Genomic DNA, 18,083 nt, shown 5'->3' on the forward strand with positions numbered 1-18,083 from the left:
TCTTTGTGTGTGAACATTCAAAATCCTCTCTTCTAGCTTTTTCAAAATATGCATTACATTATTAACCCTCAAAAGCAAATGGAACAAAACCAAAAATTGACAAATAGGACTTAAACTAAAAGGCTTCTGCACAGCAAAATAATCAGTAAACTTACAGAGTGGGAGAAAATATTTATGAATTATATGTCTGACAAAGAGATAATATCCAGAATCTACAAGGAACTAAAAAAAAGTAAAATCACTAAAATGTGGGTAAAGGAAAGGAACAGGTATTTTTCAAAAGACAGGCAAGCATGTCTTTCAACATGTGAAAAATGCTCAACATCACTAATCATCAGAGAAATGATTAAAACCACGATGAGATACCATCTTATACCAGTCAGAATGGCTATTAAAAAGCAAAAAACGAAACAACAGATGTTGGCAAGGATGTGGAGAAAATAGAACCATAATACACTGTTGGTGGGAATGTAAATTAGTACAACCTCTATGGAAAACACTATGGAGATTTCTCAAAGAACTAAAAATAGAACTACCAAATGATGGAGCAATCTTACTACTGGGTGTCTACCCAAAGGAAAATAAATCGTTATATAAAAAAGATACCTGTGCTGTTATATTTATCACAGTACTATTCACAATAGTACAGTCATAGAATCAACTTAAGTGTTCATCAATTGATTAAAAAGAAAATGTGGTGTGTGTGTGTGGGTGCTTATATATAGTTGTTTGAGCTCCTTGTATATTCTGGATATATAGATACAGGTGTGTGTGGGTGTGTACATGCATATACGCTATATTTTCTTTATGCATTTATTTGTTGGTGGACATTAGGCAATTCTATATCTTTGGTATCATGATTAGAGCTGCAGTGAACATAGGGGTGAAGGTATCTTTTCTGTATATTTTCTTTCCTTTGGATAAATACCCAGTAGTGGGATTGCCAGATTGTATGGTAGTTTTAGTTTTTTCTATATAGATATAGATATACATAAGCTATATATAGATGTATACACACATCATATGTGTATATATGTATGATAGAATTTCATGCATGTGTATATATGTGTGTGGCTGTGTGTATGTGTATATATGTGCGTATATATAAAGGCGCACACAGTGGACTACTACTTGTAATGAAATTATGTCTTTTAGCAACATATATGGATGGAATTGGAGGCCATTATCCTAAGTGAAATAACTCAGAAACAGAGTCAAATACTGTATGTTCTCACTTGTAAGTGGGAGCTAAACAATAGGTACACATGGACATAGAGTGTGAAATAATAGACACTAGAGACACTAAAAAGTGAAGGGTGGAAGAAGGGTGAAAAATTACCTATTGGGTACAATGTCTGCTATTCAGATGATGGGTAAGCTAAAAGCCCAGACTTCACATCTGTGCAATATATTCACGTCACAAAACTACACTTGTACTCCCTATATACATAAAAATAAATTTTAAAATTATTAACTATACTCACCCTACTGAACACCAGAACTCATTTCTGCCATCTACCTGTAACTTTCTCTTCATTAACCAGCCTCTTTTTATCCTTTCCTTCCTACTCTTCCAGATTCTAACACTCACAATTCTATTTTCTCCTTCTATGAGCTCACTTTTTTTAGCTCCTAAACATGCAGTATTTATCTTTCTGTGCTTGACTTATTTCACTTAACATAATATCCTCAAGGCTTACTCATACTGAATAGCTGAATTTTAATGTGTGGGGTGTGTGTTTCTGTGTGTGTGTGTGTGTATGTGTGTGTGTGTGTGTGTGCATGTACATATACACCATATTTTTCTTATGCATTTATTTGTTGATGGACATTTAGGCAATTCCATATCTTTGGTATTGTGATTTAGAGCTGCAATAAACATGGGGGTGCAGGTATCTCTTCCATATACTTCCCTTCCTTTGGATATATACCAGTGGGATGGCTGGATTGTATGGTAGTTTTACTTTTAGTTTTTTCAGAAACCTCCATACTGTTTTTCATAATGACTGTACTAATTTACATTCCCACCAGCAGTGTATGAGTCCCTTTTCGGAGGACTAGAGGTGGGAGACAGGGAGGTAAGGGTAGAAAAACTGTTGGGTCCTCCGCCCAGTACTGGGCCATGGGATAATTCATACCCCAAATATCAGAATCATGTAATATACCCAGGTAACAAACCTGCAGATGTACCCCATAAATCTAAAATTCAAGTTTAAAAAAAAAATTTGATTCCTAAAAAACATTAACAGTTCCTCTTTCCTTGCATCCTTACTAGCAGTTATGTTTTGATAATAGGCATTCTAACTGGAGTAAGAAGATAACTTATTGTGGTTTTGATTTGCATTTCCATGGTGATTAGTGATGTTGAACGTTTTTTCATATACCTCTTGGCCATTAATAATGGCTTTTGAGAAACATCTATTCAGATCATTTGTCCATTTTTAATCAGATTTTTATTGTTGAGTTGTTTGAGCTGCTTGTATATTCTGGATATTCCCTGGTTAGATGAATAGCTTGCAAATATTTTTCCCATTCTACAAGTTGTTACTTCACATTGTTGATTGTTTCCTTTGCTGTGCAGAAGCTTTTGAGTTTGATATAATCCCATTTGTCTATGTTTGTTTTTGTTGCCTCTGCTTTTGACTACTTACTCATAATTTTTTTGCCTAGACCAATGTCCTAAAACATTTCTCCCGTGTTATCTTCTAGTACATTTATAGTTTCTAGTCTTACATTTAAGTCTTTAATTCATTTTAAGTTGATTTTTGTAAATAATGAGAGATAGGAGTATAGTTTTATTCTTCTGCCTGTGGAAATCCAGTTTGTTTCTGCATCACTTATTGAAGAGGGTGTCCCTTTCCCAATGTATATTTTTGGTACCTCTGTTGAAAATCAGTTTGCTCTGAATATGTAGATTTATTTACAGCTTCTCTATTCTGTTTCATTGGTCTGTATGTTTGTTTTTATACCAATACAATGCTGTTTTGCTTACTATGGCTTTGCAGTATATTTTGAAGTCAGGTAGTGTGATGTCTCCAGCTTTGTTATTTTTGCTAGTACTGCCTTGGCTATTTTGGGTCGTTTGTGGTTCCATACAAATTTTAGAATTGTTTTTTCTCTTTCTATGAAGAATATCATTGGCATTTTGATTGAGATTTTATTGCATCTGTAGATTGCATTGGGTAGCACAGTCTTCTTAAAAATATCGATTCTTCTAATCTCTGAGGATGACATGAAAACTATCTTTGAATTTAGTAAAAAAGAGCCAATTTCAGCTTCTATGATAATGTGACTTGAATGTTCTTCAAAAGATTCAATCTCGAGCTTCCTTCAGAAATGCCTCTAAATTGTTATCAGACCTCCCTTCTTACCCCACATATTTTCAAGCAAGCAGTGTCAGATGAGGATTTCTAATAAAGTTGGGAAATTACTGAAGTTGGATTAAGGTTTTGAAAAATCAGCCCATGTCTGAGAAAGCCAATTAGATCTTTGTTAAATGCTTATCATTCCATTGAGTGTCCTGCCACTTCACGCAGATGTAAAATCAAGATCCTGGTGCTTTCTGTGTAAGTCTCATCCCCTCCTTTTACTTCCAGTTCTATTTGCTAAGTGTATGGGTAGCCAATAATGAAGTCATTGCCATACTTTTTTTTTTTTCAATATCATACTAGAAGTTTTTTTTATCTTTTCATTATTTTTTATTTTTTTTAATTTTTTATTGGATTTTAGGTTTTGGGGTACATGAGCAGAACATGCAAGACAGTTGCGTAGGAACACACATGGCAGTGTGCTTTTCTTTCCTTCTCCCCTTCACCCACATTTGGCATTTCTCCCCAGGCTATCCCTCCCCACCTCCCCCTCCCACTGGCCCTCCCCTTTTCCCCTAATAGACCCCAGTGTTTAGTACTCCCCTTTCTGTGTCCATGTGTTCTCATTATTCATCACCCACCTATGAGTGAGAATATGCGGTGTTTCATTTTCTGTTCTTGTCAGTTTGCTGAGGATGATGTTCTCCAGATTCATCCATGTCCCTACAAATGACACAAACTCATCATTTCTGATTGCTGCATAATATTCCATGGTGTATATGTGCCACATTTTTCCAATCCAGTCTATTATCAATGGGCATTTTGGTTGATTCCAGGTCTTTGCTATTGTAAACAGTGCTGCAATGAACATTCGTGTACATGTGTCCTTGTAGTAGAACGATTTATAATCTTTTGGATATATACCCAGTAGTGGGATTGCTGGGTCAAATGGAATTTCTATTTCTAAGGCCTTGAGGAATCGCCACACTGTCTTCCACAATGGTTGAACTAATTTACACTCCCACCAACAGTGTAAAAGTGTTCCTTTTTCTCCACATCCTCTCCAGCATCTGTTGTCTCCAGATTTTTTAATGATCGCCATTCTAACTGGCGTGAGATGGTATCTCAATGTGGTTTTGATTTGCATCTCTCTGATGACCAGTGACGATGAGCATTTTTTCATATGATTGTTGGCCTCATATATGTCTTCTTTCGTAAAGTGTCTGTTCATATCCTTTGCCCACTTTTGAATGGGCTTGTTTTTTTCCTGTAAATTCGTTTGCATTCTTTGTAAATTCTGGATATCAGCCCTTTGTCAGATGGGTAAACTGCAAAAATTTTTTCCCATTCTGTTGGTTGCCGATCCACTCTAGTGACTGTTTCTTTTGCCATGCAGAAGCTGTGGAGTTTGATTAGGTCCCATTTGTCTATTTTGGCTTTTGTTGCCAGTGCTTTTGGTGTTTTGTTCATGAAGTCCTTGCCTACTCCTATGTCCTGGATAGTTTTGCCTAGATTTCCTTCTAGGGTTTTTATGGTGCCAGGTCTTATGTTTAAGTCTTTAATCCATCTGGAGTTAATTTTAGTGTAAGGTGTCAGGAAGGGGTCCAGTTTCTGCTTTCTGCACATGGCTAGCCAGTTTTCCCAACACCATTTGTTAAGCAGGGAATCCTTGCCCCATTGCTTGTTTTTGTCAGGTTTATCAAAGATTGTATAGTTGTAGATATGTTGTGTTGCCTCTGGTGCCTCTGTTTTGTTCCATTGGTCTATATCTCTGTTTTGGTACCAGTACCATGCTGTTTTGATTACTGTAGCCTTGTAGTATAGTTTGAAATCCAGTAGTGTGATGCCCCCCGCTGTGTTCTTTTTGCTTAGAATTGACTTGGCTATGCGGGCTCTCTTTTGGTTCCATATGAAGTTCATGGTGGTTTTTTCCAGTTCTGTGAAGAAAGTCAATGGTAGCTTGATGGGGATAGTGTTGATTCTGTAAATTACTTTGGGCAGTATAGCCATTTTCACGATGTTAATTCTTCCTAACCATGAACATGGAATGTTTCTCCATCTGTTTGTGTCCTCTCTGATTTCATTGAGCAGTGGTTTGTTGTTCTCCTTGAAGAGGTCCCTTACATTCCTTGTGAGTTGTATTTCTAGGTATTTTATTCTTTTTGTAGCAATTGTGAATGGCAGTTAGTTCTTGATTTGGCTTTCGTTAAGTCTGTTATTGGTGTAGACAAATGCTTGTGATTTTTGCACATTGATTTTATATCCTGAGACTTTGCTCAAGTTGCTTATCAGTTTCAGGAGTTTTTGGGCTGAGGTGATGGGGTCTTCTAGGTATACTATCATGTCTTCTGCAAATAGAGACAATTTGGCTTCCTCCTTTCCTATTTGAATATGCTTTATTTCTTTTTCTTGCCTGATTGCTCTGGCTAGAACTTCCAGAACTATATTGAATAGGAGTGGTGAAAGAGGGCATCCTTGTCTAGTGCCAGATTTCAAAGGGAATGCTTCCAGTTTTTGCCCATTCAGAATGATATTGGCTGTTGGTTTGTCATAAATAGCTTTTATTACTTTGAGATACGTTCCATTGATACCGAGTTTATTGAGGGTTTTTTAGCATAAAGGGCTGTTGAATTTTGTCAAGTGCCTTCTCTGCATCAATTGAGATAATCATGTGGTTTTTGTATTAGGTTCTGTTTATTGGTGAATTACGTTTATAGACTTGCGTATGTTGAATCAGCCTTGCATCCCTGGGATGAATCCTACTTGATCATGGTGAATAAGTTTTTTGATTTGCTGTTGCATTCGGCTTGCCAATATTTTATTGAAGATTTTTGCATCTATGTTCATCATGGATATTGGCCTGAAGTTTTCTTTTCTTGTTGGGTCTCTGCCAGGTTTTGGTATCAGAATGATGTTGGTCTCGTAAAATGATTTGGGAAGTATTCCCTCTTTTTGGATTGTTTGAAATAGTTTTAGAAGGAATGGTACCAGCTCCTCTTTGTGTGTCTGGTAGAATTCGGCTGTGAACCTGTCTGGACCTGGGCTTTTTTTGTGTGGTAGGCTCTTAATTGCTGCCTCGACATCTGACCTTGTTATTGGTCTATTCATAGTTTCAGCTTCCTCCTGGTTTAGGCATGGGAGGATGCAGTAGTCCAGGAATTTATCCATTTCTTCCAGGTTTACTAGTTTATGTGCATAGAGTTGTTTGTAATATTCTCTGATGATGGTTTGAATTTCTGTGGAATCTGTGGTGATTTCCCCTTTATCATTTTTTATTGCATCTATTTGGTTGTTCTCTCTTTTATTTTTAATCAATCTGGCTAGTGGTCTGTCTGTTTTGTTGATCTTTTCAAAAAACCAGCTCTTGGATTTATTGATTTTTTGAAGGGTTTTTCGTGTCTCAATCTCCTTCAGCTCAGCTCTGATCTTAGTTATTTCTTGTCTTCTGCTGGGTTTTGAGTTTTTTTAATCTTGCTCCTCTAGCTCTTTGAATTTTGATGATAGGGTGTCAATTTTGGATCTCTCCATTCTCCTCGTATGGGCACTTATTGCTATATACTTTCCTCTAGAGACTGCTTTAAATGTGTCCCAGAGGTTCTGGCATGTTGTGTCTTCATTCTCATTGGTTTCGAAGAACTTCTTTATTTCTGACTTCATTTCATTGTTTACCCAGTCAACATTCAAGAGCCAGTTGTTCAGTTTCCATGAAGCTGTGCGGTTCTGGGTTGGTTTCTGTATTCTGAGTTCTAACTTGATTGCACTATGGTCTGAGAGGCTGTTTGTTATGATTTCAGTTGTTTTGCATTTGTTGAGCAGTGCTTTACTTCCAATTATGTGGTCAATTTTTGAGTAGGTGTGATGTGTTGCTGAGAAGAATGTATATTCTGTGGATTTGGGGTGGAGAGTTCTGTAAATGTCTATCAGGTTTGCTTGCTCCAGGTCTGAGTTCAAGCCCTGGATATCCTTGTTGATTTTCTGTCTGGTTGATCTGTCTAATATTGACAGTGGAGTGTTAAAGTCTCCCACTATTATTGTGTGGGAGTCTAAGTCTCTTTGTAAGTCATTAAGAACTTGCCTTATGTATCTGGGTGCTCCTGCATTGGGTCCATATATGTTTAGGATCGTTAGCTCTTCTTGTTGTATCAATCCTTTTACCATTACGTAATGACCTTCTTTGTCTCTTTTGATCTTTGTTGCTTTATAGTCTATTTTATCAGAGATGAGAATTGCAACTCCTGCTTTTTTTTGCTCTCCATTTGCTTGGTAAATCTTCCTCCATCCCTTTATTTTGAGCCTTTGTGTATCCTTGCATGTGAGGTGGGTTTCCTGGATACAGCACACTGATGGGTTTTGGATTTTTATCCAATTTGCCAGTCTGTGTCTTTTGATTGGTGCATTTAGTCCATTTACATTTAGGGTTAATATTGTTATGTGTGAATTTGATACTGCCATTTTGATGCTAAGTGGCTGTTTTGCCTGTTAGTTGTTGTAGATTCTTCATTATGTTGGTGCTCTTTAGCATTTAGTGTGATTTTGGAATGGCTGGTGCTGGTTGTTCCTTTCTATGTGTAGTGCCTCTTTTAGGAGCTCTTGTAAAGCTGGCCTGGTGGTGACAAAATCTCTGAGTACTTGCTTGTTCACAAAGGATTTTATTTTTCCTTCACTTCTGAAGCTCAGTTTGGCTGGATATGAAATTCTGGGTTGAAAGTTCTTTTCTTGAAGAATGTTGAATATTGGCCCCCACTCTCTTCTGGCTTGTAGTGTTTCTGCTGAGAGATCTGCTGTGAGTCTGATGGGCTTCCCTTTGTGGGTAACTCGACCTTTCTCTCTGGCTTCCCTTAGTATTTTCTCCTTTATTTCCACCTTGTTGAATCTGACGATTATGTGCCTTGGGGTTGCTCTTCTTGCAGAATATCTTTGTGGTGTTCTCTGTATTTCCTGCGTTTGAGTGTTAACCTGTCTTGCTAGGTGGGGGAAGTTTTCCTGGATGATGTCCTGAAGGGTATTTTCCAGCTTGGATTCATTCTCTTCGTCCCCTCTGGTACACCTATCAAACGTAGGTTAGGTCTTTTCACATAGTCCCACATTTCTTGGAGACTTTGTTCATTCCTTTTTGCGCTTTTTTCTCTAATCTTGGTTTCTCATTTAATTTCATTGAGTTGGTCTTCGACTTCAGATATTCTTTCTTCTGCTTGGTCAATTCGGCTATTGAAACTTGTGCATGCTTCGCGAAGTTCTCGTATTGTGTTTTTCAGCTCCTTTAATTCATTCATATTCCTCTCTAAGTTATCCATTCTTGTTATCATTTCCTCATATCTTTTTTAAGTTCCTTAGTTTCTTTGCATTGATTTAATACATGTTCTTTTAGCTCACAAAAGTTTCTCATTATCCACCTTCTGAAGTCTAATTCCATCATTTCGTCATAGTCATTCTCCGTCCAGCTTTGTTCCCTTGCTGGTGAGGAGTTTTGGTCCTTTCTAGGAGGAGAGGTGTTCTGGTTTCGGGTGTTTTCCTCCTTTTTTCGCTGGTTTCTTCCCACCTTTGTGGGTTTATCCGCTTGTCGTCTGCGTAGTTGCTGACTTTTCGATTGGGTCTCTGAGTGGACACCCAGATTGTTGATGATGAAGTATTTCTGTTGCTTGGTTTTCCTTCTACCAGCCTAGCCCCTTCGCTGTATGACTGCTGAGGTCCACTCCAGGCCCTGCTTGTCTGGGGTGCACCTCTAGCAGCTGTGGCACAGTGAGGGATGCTACCCGTTTCTTTTTCTGCTATCTTTGTCCCAGGATGATGCCTGACAAATGTCAGTCTTTTGGATATAGAGGGGTCAGGGAGCTGCTTGAGGAGACAGTCTGTTCTTTTTAGGAGCTCAATTTCTGAGCTGTGAGCTCTGTTGTTCATTCAGGGCTGTTAGGCTGCTATGTTTGATTCTGCTGCAACAGAGCTCATTAAAAAACCCTTTTTTTCTCAAATGCTCTGTGTTGGGGGGTTCGGGCTTTATTTTTCAATGTCCGTTGAGGTGTCCTGCCCAGCTAGGAGGCAGACTAGCCACTGTTTGCCTGCCGAGGCTCCGCCCTGCTGTTGTGTGATTCGCCCTGTTCCTGCAGGCTCTGCTGTGGTCTCCGCCACGCCCTGCGGTGGAGTCTCTTCGTTGTAGCGTGTTACCTCGGCAACGGCAGGCTGCGTCAGCAGTGGGCATGTATCTCAGTAGGGACGGGTTGCCTCGGCAATGGGAGGCTGCGTCAGCAGTGGGCGTGTATCTCAGTTGGGGCGGGTTGCCTTGGTAGTGGTGGACGCCCCTTTCCCACAGAGCGTCTCGGACCGTCTGCTCGGGATAGTTTGAAATCACGGTTTTGTTCGTCCCTCTGGGTACCCCGAACGCTCTGTCCCTGCAATCCCCTGGGCTGGCCTACTGTCCAAGTCTCGTTCAGTCTCAAGTCCAGCCCTCTCAAGTCTCAGGTTGCCAGTTCAACAGGGCACCCGGACAAGTGCACCCTGTGGGGATTGCTGGGTAGGGCTGGCTGCCACTGCCCTGGCTGCCTGGCATCCCGTGTCTCCCTTACACTTGGGAGTTTCCCCGTTCTGTGGGCAACAAAGATCAGTCTGGAAATGCAACTCCGACTCACCTCTTTGCAGATTCAACGAGAGCTCCAATCCTGGGTTGTTCTCACAGCGCCATCTTGAGTCCTCTCCCCGTCATTGCCATACTTTACTTCAACCCAGTAAAACAAGCAATAATCTTAAGTCATTAGTAACTAGGACCAACAGCCACACAAGTGTTCATGGGCCTTGTTTTGCTACCATGTCATCAAAGTTGCTCTTTGCTATTATAATTTTCTTAAAATAATGCAAGATGGATGTATGTCTTGTGTTCTTTCCAAACTGAGATAGAATAGGTACATGAAGGGTTTATACATGTGAAAAGAGAAGGCAGCAGTACTGGACAAGTGGAAACATCATTCATGATGCAAACAGATGAAGTCTCTTCCAGCCTAAGGGAGGTGTTCTAGAGCAAAGATTGTTCATTCAAGGAGTCCTCACTTGGACAGAAATAGCTAGACCAGCGGTGTCCAATCTTTTGGCTTCACAACAAAATCTCATGTTTTAAGAAAGTTTACAAATTTGTGTTGGGCCACTTTCAAAGCTATCCTGAGCCACATGCAGCCTATGGGCTGCTGGCTGGACAAGCTTGAAATAGACCTTCACACCCCATTTTGGTTAGACATTGACTGGGGACATTCTAAGGATGTGGCGTTGGCTACCATTGCCTTACTCAGCCATTGGCTGGGGCCTTATCTGAAAAGAGCAAGCTCACAGTTCAGATATGAAGTAGACCCTGAAGGAGCCAATAGCTGATGGGTGCCAGATAACCACATTCCTTGTAACTGGGCAGGAAAACCTTTCTTAAAGGGAGATCAGTGTGGTACAAGTCAGTTTTTGTCACAATGGTTTGTTACCAAATCAATCAATCAATCAACATTTGTAGTGGTGGTTTTAGCTGTTTCTGGTAACAAACCACCCCATTTTAATAGTTAAAATCCCCAAATGTAATAATTTATTTTTCAAAATGCTTTTTATTTTGTACCCTAATTTGTGGATCAGGAATTTAGAATCTTGCTGACTGGCTCTTGCTTAGGCTTTTCATGTGGCTGCAGTTATCTACTAATCTGAGCATCTAGAATGGTTCACAGGTCCTTGGCAGTTGAAGCCGCCTGGGCATCTAGAATGGTTCACAGGTCCTTGGCAGTTGAAGCCACCTGTTACCTAGGAGTTTGCTGGCACTAGCAGCACCAACATGTGGCCTCTTTATGAGCCTTGGGCTTCTCACAGTATGAAAATGAGTAAGTTGGGAGTGTGAGCACCTCAAGAAGAGACATTCCAGGAGACCAAGGCAGAGGCTAGAATGTATTTTCTTACTGATTTTGTTGTGGAAATCCTGCCATATCCTTTTAATCCCGTGCTATTGGTCAATCAAACCACCTTCAAGACAAGTTACTTGTCTGAGCTTTGGTTCCCTCATCTGTAACGGGAAAGGCTGGGTAATTTCTAAAGTGCCTTCCATTTGCAACAATTTTTAATCCCATGAGCCAAAGAACTAACATAGTATGTAAGTCAGGGAACTTCCCCAAGTACCTTTCAAATTACATATTTTGACATAGACTCATAATAAGGAAAAGGAACAAAGAATATTAATCTGCCAAGTTATTCTTAATACATTGAAAGTCCAAATAAGAAGAGACAAATAAACAAGGTTTTATTTGGTTATTTGAAACTATATTGTTTTACCTCTGAGCCAAAGAGCTACTTGACCATAATCTCCCCTATACCTTTCAAAATTGAAAAGGTATAATATAAAAATAAGGATTTGTATAAACACTGAAATCTACAGAAAAATAATACTCAAATGCCAAAAGTCTCAATAAATATCTCCAGATATGGCACAGATTGGCTCATAGGAAGAGAGAAGACACTGAGGCCAACTTAAAAAACTTCTTGCCCACCCTAAGCAGTAGTAGCACTTGAAATAAAAACAAAACTCCTTAGAAAAATCCCATTAACATTCTCTAATGAAGAGGACAGAGACTGAGACATACAGACTCAAACCACTTTGACTTTTCACCAATGCTGATCAACATGATAGCAAATGATAACAGCATATTTATAGTGCATACTACATGCCAGAGATAGTTCTGAGTTCTTCAAATAATTAGCTTATTTAATCTTCATGTTAATCCCCAGTTGGTAGATACTAGTGTTTCCATTTTACAGATGAAGGATCGGAGGTATAGAGAATTTAAGTGATGATTCTCTATAGTTAGTGGGTGGCAGAGGCAAGATGTGAACCCAATCTTTTTGCTTCTAGCATCTGGTGCCTTAATCACAGAATTATACTGTCCTTCAGTGGCAAAAGAAAGTAGCTATATCTGGTGTCCATCACTGTAATAACACTGTGTAACAAACCAATCCAAAACTCAGTGACATATAACAGTAGGCATTTATTTAGCTTACCAGTTTGTAGGTTGGTTGTTTAGAAAATACTGGGCCATTCTCCTGGTCTTGTCTGGGGGACACAACTAGGTCTCAGAGTTGACCGGCTATTGTCTGTGGTGCACACGTCTGGGAGTTATTTTACTATCACCTGCATGACTCAGCTCTCTTCTATGAATCTTTCGCATCCTTCCAGCTGGCTAACCCAGGCATGTTCTCCTGGCAGATGTGCAAGAGCAGGTATGAACTCTCAAATGCCTCTGCTTGTAGTCATACCAGCACATATCCCCACTGGCCAAAATATGTCACTCTTCCTATTTAGTGAGAGAAACTACAAGGAAAATAGCATGTGTGTAGGTGAGGTCTCATAGAAGAATTACCGCAGAAGCTGCTCTGTGCACCTCTTAGCATAGCTATTATATGCATTATTAATTTACCATAATAGCCATGCTAAGAGGTGCACAGAGCAGCTTCTGTGGTAATGACAAGGCTCCTTCCTGAAGCCATGGGCAGCAGCTCCTGGAAAGAGGGAGGCCCAACAACATGTCATTTGGATCCAAGCTTTAAGACAACTAGATTCAAAAATGTGGCCTCCACAGAAGATTTTTCAATGAGAGAGAAAAAAACAGAAGCAGTAACACAAAGACAACTCCAGAGCCCTTCCATTCCTCCCTTCCTCAGGCTTCTAGATGACCATCGTGGGTACTTACATCAACCTCTTAACATCTGAGAGGAGAATTTGCACAGCCACCATAGAGAAAGGAAGGGGGCCTAAAGAGAGATTTATGAAGAACAGTGTTTTCAGTTTCTAATAGGATTCACAGTTACCATGTGGCACTCTACAGAGCATCTCTGGTTGGCAGTTGTCTTTAGGCACTTGAGAGAATGTGGGTGTGCAGTAGTCTGGGTATGGGCACCCATCTGGCTGCTCATGTCTGAATCTTGCCTTTCCATTCTGACTTTCACCATTTATTAACCAAGCACACATGGAGCGGTTACCATGTACCAGACTCTGGAAACACGTGAGCTGTGCTGTGTTCTCAATCATTGAGAATCTTAGTCTGGAGTGCTGATTTTTCACCTTCTCCCAAGTAGAGGGATGTGTCTTTCAGGCCCAGGGTGCTCCTTGAAATATTGTAGGAATTAAAGCAGCCTGATTATTGTTGTTCTGTTTCCTAAGACTGCTCAGTCTCTGAACATGCTGAGTGAGTATAACAGCTTCTTAAGTATATCCAGCTTACTTTTTTTCTGATTCTCAGGGAATAGAGTTCTTATTCTCCTTTACAGAAAATAAACTTTGTTCAGGAAAGGGGTGGCCTAAGTCTGGGTGAGCTCATATAGCAATACTAACTGTTTTCAGGATCCACTTCTGGAGATAGTAGATTGTGAGGTACAAGGTGTCAGATATGATGAAGCTTAGACCAGCTCCCTGACTACACACCCTAGTTACGGCAGTTCTTTGACATAAATGTGAAGTCACCATTGAAATGATCTTTTATATACTGAGTTCCTACCCTCTGGTGGCCACTGCGAGAGGTCAAAAAGCAGGCGGTCAAAAATGAAAAGGTACCCTGTCATGAACAATATTAAATATCTAAGATTATAACTTCCCAAACCTTTTTAACTCAGCGTGCTTGGCCTAAGTCAAATGCTCTAAATGTATCTTACAAAGTAATGTCACATTTCATTGAATAAATTTCAACTGCAAATACGAACAAGGCATGCTCATGCGTAAGAATCCTAGTATAATAGCAGAGTATTTAGAGTGCCAAATGATACAGATAATGCATTGTGCTATGTTCAGAAAGTTTTAAGAGGAACAATCATTTTCAAAAGAACCAGAAATCAATCTGAGAAGATAAAAGTGAGAAATGGAGGCTTAGAATACTTTTCAGAACCTCCAGTCAGGCATGGACATCCACAGTGACAGTTTTTCATACAAATCAGGAGATTATGAGCTCTGAGATCCTTTCCCCTATCATGTGTATTAGAATAATTGTTTCTCTGATTCAGATTTCTAAGCAGCTTAATGCCTGTTCTTATTTCAATTGAATTGTATCTTATTCAATACAGAGAACAACAAAAATGCTGTATCTGCTCCAAGTCTGCTTCTCCAAATGAAACTTTAAATGACTCCAAGCTCTGAGCTTATGTGGTTGACCAAATTGGTTAGCATTCATACTAAATATAAGAAGGTGAAGAAAGCCTTTCCCAGGTGAAAACTTAAAAGGTGGTCTTAAGATTGTTAAGGGAGATACTTACCTGGCAGGGGAGATACCATGATCACGAAGGTGGTTTTCCCAGGGAAAGGCTTATCCATTGCACTCCGGATGTGCTGATCCCTGCCATTTACCCAAATGTGGGAAACTCAACTGCATAATTTGTGGTAGTGGGGGACTGTGTTTACGCTTTCCCCTTGTTTTTTGCAAAAGAAAAAAATTTATACTCATTTAAATCTTTTATTAAACAAAAAGATTGCTAAGGGAGTATAAGAACATCTTCCTAACAAAATACATCTGGGAACAACTTAATCTAATACTAGAAGTTAAAAAACAAAACAAATCTTTGCTGCACTCAATGCGGTGAGTTTTGTAGAATCACCATAATTACACCAAATTCCATGCAAACTTCATGATATGCCAACACTATTAGGTGACAGATTTGGGGATGTACCTGTGGCAGGAGACAGCCATCCTCACCGAAGCCATTTGGCTTCCTGCAAAATCAAACCATCAATGAGCAAATGTCTAGCAGTATCTCATGTTAGATTGCCTTTTGTCCTCTCTCCTGGAGAAGATACTTTGAAACCAGAGTTTTCTCATCTCAGGAACTTGTGGATATAATAAGTGAGCATAGAAATCATTCAAGCATGTATTTAAAACCCCATGACATTCTATCTCATTTCAGAACCTACTTTATGTATCTAGAAAGGTGGTACCACTTGTGTTATCAGGGGTGGCCCAATTCTCAATAATTGGTAATGACTGGAGTACTATGTGGGAAAGATCAACAGGAAAGAGTACCCCCAAATTGTTAGCACATCTGATATGATCATGGATGGAGAAGGGTGGCACATATAGCATGTGTTTGTCATTTCTAGTTCTGCTGACTCTATATTAATTTTTCCTCACATTTTCTCACTTCTTTAAACACAGAGGAAGTACCAGCCTGATTGGGTGTGGAAAATAAATCCCCCATATTTTGAACAATGAAGATGGTCTAATATGTGTATGATTGTCTGATTATTTAGTTTGTTATGTGAATGTTGTAAATACCCAACATAGGAATACTGGAAATGGACAGCTGACCTTTGCTCTGCAGACAGAGAAGATCCAACTCCCGTAATCCCAAAGAGCAAGAAAAGGGTTTGCAGCTGGCATCTCTCTTCTCACCCCTTGCTGGACAATAGGCATAGCTGTATTTGAGGGCTTGTGTTTTCTGCAGATGACCGCTTTCCTTTCTTTACATTGTTGTCCACACCCAGTACAATAGTAGGGGTTCAGCTGATATTTTTTGGAGTAAGAGTTAAATCCGTGCTGCCTAGTGCTAGATTATCACAACGTAGAAAACACATTACACAGTAAAAAAATTTTTTTTAAATGATTGCATTTCTACATTAGTACCAAAGGCTTAATTTTCCCCCCCAATTTATAGCACAACATGGAAGAGCATAATACAGAAGAGCTAGCTCCTCCTCCCTTCTCAATACAGCTCCACCATTCGGCCTCAAAGAACACTGGGACGAATTCTGTCATGCCCTTTGTTCCTATCTGTATTAACCACAATTAGAAAATAAGGACTCCAGGTCCTCTCTCACCCTGTGGTCTCTTGTGCCCACACAGCTCTGTGCATCTCTGATTCCATCCCCCACCTTTTCAAAGAGCACCTTCTTATACACATTCAAAGTAGGAGTTGCTCTGTGAACTCCAAAACTCACTTGCAATCAGCAAAGTCCATTATATTTTTAATCTTGTCTGAATAGTACCTTCCCTTTCCTACTGGAAATTTGGCTCTCCTTAATTCTGTTGCTACCCTAGACCCTCCCAAAACTCACAGCATTGAGTGCAGCAAAGATATGTTTTGTTTTTTAACTTCTAATATTAGATTAAGTTGTTCCCAGATGTATTTTGTTAGGAATATGTTCTTATACTCCCTTAGCAATCTTTTTTTTATATAAAAGATTTAAATGACTATACATTTTTTTCTTTTGCAAAAGAAATGTCTTATTTTCCACACCTCTTGTACTACTGGACTTAGTGACAGGCTAGGTGTTGTTTTTGCTCCTCATTGCTTCTTCCAGACTCATGTCCTGCTCTCCTTCTTAAAATCAATCCACCTGGAAACTCATACCATCTAACCTAGGTCAGGTCAATACTACTAACCCTGTCTCCTTGGTGCAGTTATACATAGTTTTAGAACCCAGCCGCTCCCCTATTCTTTGGAGATTCTGGTCCTAGAACCATGGCTCATGGTTGCTTTCTCTCCAGCTCTATTCTTGTCATCACCTTTTTTAGTCTCATCTCCCGGACTCCTCTTCATTCTATGTGTTCACTAACTAGCTGATCATATACTCTGATGAACCCCCAATCTATCCTAAATAAAAACTGTCTTCAACTCATATTTCAGCTGCCTCCTTCATACCTCACTTGGATGTCTAATAGGCATATCAACATGTGTATGCTCAAAATTTAACTTATTTAATTTTAATTCCATAGCCCCCAAATTTCTTCCTTTTACAACCCCTCCCATGTGGGCAGAGACTTCACCTTGGGGCATTGCTATTTCTCTATTGCCTGACAATAGTAGGTGCTCAGTAAATGTTTAGTGAATGAATCATTTTATATTTTCACAATATAGTTTAAACTGCTGTAAAGCAGGGTGTTTCACTTCTGCTTTATTGTGAGAGAGCAAGCTAGATAGAATGTTATGAGCTTGCTCTGGAAATGCAATAGCACAGCAGTGTTAGAGGTATTCTGAGTTGGTAACTGTTGTGTAAACAAACCTTTGTACCAAATCTGACTTCTCTGCCTACTATCTTCTGCTCTAGTCTCGTAGAGATTACCACCTGGGTCAACCTCTTTAATGACAGCTTTGACCACGCCACTACCTTGCTCAAACTCCTCTGGGGTATATAAAGAAATTTAACTTCCTCCACCTGGCATCCAAAGGTCTCCTTTCTTTGAGTTTCCACCTCTTTCTTCTCCACCTTCATCCTGAGATAAGGATTTTAATTCAAGCAACATCAAAACTGTGACTCTGGTCCCTTGCGTTCATCAGGACTTCTTGGCTGGAAATGACAGAAATGAGATATGCTTAGCAAAGAAGAGAATGTATTGTCTTATGTAGTGGTAAATATGTCTCTGTACTGATAAGGATGGTTGGTCACAATGTATTGTTGAGAGAAAAGTAAGCTATAGATTAGTATGTATACTGTGATTCTATTTTATATATTTTTAAATCTTCCCATGGTTGAGTGTGTTTATATGCCTGAGAACAAAAAGAGTCTGGAAGAATATACACCAAATGTTAGTAATAATTAACCTTTAGTGAGTAAAAAATCCTGATATTTTCCAACTTACATATTTATATATTAGAATATTTTATCATGGAAACTGTTTAAACGTATGCTTGCTTCATGTTATCACCCTGCTAATGCATTGCCATCGTATACCATCCAATATGGAGCTAGTACGTAGGTATGGCCACTTACATTTAAAAGTGAAATAAAAAATTTCCGTCCCTCAGTTGCACTAGCCACATTCCAAATGCTCAAGAGCCACCTATAGCTAG

At 39.4% G+C, this 18,083-nt stretch overlaps 1 protein-coding gene and 1 non-coding gene across 4 annotated transcripts in view; both read left to right on the plus strand.

The window, feature by feature from the left end:
• The window catches only part of PLPPR1 (phospholipid phosphatase related 1), a 359,335-nt gene that overhangs the window by 262,212 nt on the left and 79,040 nt on the right, over positions 1-18,083 (plus strand). The window lies entirely within an intron of this gene.
• LOC118148527 (U1 spliceosomal RNA) lies at positions 14,548-14,711 on the plus strand. Its single transcript, XR_004735362.3, has one exon. It is a non-coding gene; the product is annotated as a U1 spliceosomal RNA (small nuclear RNA).

The sequence above is a fragment of the Callithrix jacchus genome, chromosome 1, assembly GCF_049354715.1.
Source record: "Callithrix jacchus isolate 240 chromosome 1, calJac240_pri, whole genome shotgun sequence".
Classification (NCBI taxonomy): domain Eukaryota; kingdom Metazoa; phylum Chordata; class Mammalia; order Primates; family Cebidae; genus Callithrix; species Callithrix jacchus.